We start from the raw sequence: 1,730 nt of genomic DNA on the forward strand, positions 1-1,730 counted from the left end.
AAAAAAAAAAAACAAAAAACAGCTCTCAAGGGCTAGGGCTCACTGGAAAAGGCAAGAACTACCTCAATTACCTCTACATGCTGTCAGCCCTCGCTCAAACTCCAGTACCACAAAACCAGATACGCCCAGCTGTGTCTAATCCCTCCCAAATCATGCAAGCAAGTCCTTGCTTCCCCCCCCCCTGGAGGATTTAGCTCATTCAACCCCTTTCCCCCCCCCCCACACCTGCCCTCTCTCTGACCCTGCCCCAGGACCCTGGAGTCATGACTTAGTGAGACTGATGTTCTGTGACTTTGAAGCTGCTCTTCATCGTGGAACTATGCTGACCACTCCACCCTCTTTTTTTTTTTTTTGTCCTTTCCCTCCACGAGTTTCCCAATAATGCCATGGGGCCCAGGGGTGGGGTGGGGCAGACTGGGAAAGGCGTAAACCCTTCATCCACCTCCATCCCTCCATCCTCACCGAGATGGGGACAGAGAGGTAGAGACAGAGAAATCCAGGCAGGCTCTCTGCCCTCCCAGGATCTGAGGAAGTCACAGTCAGTCTTGAGGACAGAAAGACGGCAGAGCAGGGTTGGGTCTCATTGCCAGGGAGGGAAAAGCTGTGGGCTCTAAACAGGACCTTCTGCTGCCACACTTTCTGTTGCTACGATAAACACCAGGGCCAAGGCAACTTAGAGAAGGAAGCATTTATTTGAACTTATGATTCCAGAGAGTGAAGAGTCCATGATGGTGGAGTGGAGGTGGCAGGTGGGGTGGCTGGAACAGCAAGCTGAAAGCTCGCCTCTTGAGCCCTGAACTCCAAATGGTGAGTCTTTAAACTCTTAAAGCCAGCCTCCAGTGACACCCTTCCTCCAACAAAGCCACACCTTAACCTCCCCAGACAACACTACCAACTGGGACCAGATAGCCAAATGGCTGAGACTATGGGGGACACCTCATTTCAACCCCACAGAAGTCGCCTCATGTCCCCTGGCCTGTAGGACACCTCCGCCCCGCCAAGTCCTGTGCAGGGGAGAGCTCAAGATGAGCGGTGGGCAGCCCAGGCAATGCGACTGGCATGAAGATCCCTGATGGCCTAAAGGACAGTGTGACGTTACTCAAAGTCACAGAAGGACTCTTCCCTCCACACCAAAACCTGTCCACTGAGGAATTTGGTGCTTTTCATTATCTTCAAAGACTGGATCGATTCAATGCTTCTTTATTGGAGGTAGACATATAATGATTTGTTTGCACAAGAGGCTTTCACTGAGAAAGGAAAAAGAGGAAACTATTAACATACCACATCAACATGACAACACCCCAGATTCATCATGTCAAGTGGAAGAAGCGACACCAAATCTATACCTCAAGATGGCATTTATGTGACATGGGGGGGGGGAGTGATTGACGGCAAAAGTGCTACTGTGGGAAGAGGCGCTCACTACAGAGCAACAGAGGCCGGGGGTGTTGGGTGAAGGAAGTGTTTTATAAATGGATTATTGCCGGGCAGTGGTGGTGCACGCCTTTAATCCCAACACTTGGGAGACAGAGACAGGTGGATCTCTGTGATTTAGGTCAGCCTGGTCTACAGATCGAGTTCCAGGACAGCCAGGACTGTTACACCGAGAAAACTTGTCTCAAAAACAAACAAACAGCCGGGCGATGGTGGCGCACACCTTTAATCCCAGCACTCAGGAGGCAGAGGCAGGTGGATCTCTGAGAGTTCGAGACCAGCCTGGTCTACAGAGC

General features: G+C 51.2%; 1 protein-coding gene across 2 annotated transcripts in view; it reads left to right on the forward strand.

Annotated features, from left to right (window-relative positions):
• The window catches only part of Il34 (interleukin 34), a 57,636-nt gene that overhangs the window by 41,767 nt on the left and 14,139 nt on the right, over nucleotides 1-1,730 (forward strand). The window lies entirely within an intron of this gene.

Source organism: Microtus ochrogaster, chromosome 4 (genome assembly GCF_000317375.1).
Source record: "Microtus ochrogaster isolate Prairie Vole_2 chromosome 4, MicOch1.0, whole genome shotgun sequence".
NCBI classification, from domain to species: Eukaryota; Metazoa; Chordata; class Mammalia; order Rodentia; family Cricetidae; genus Microtus; species Microtus ochrogaster.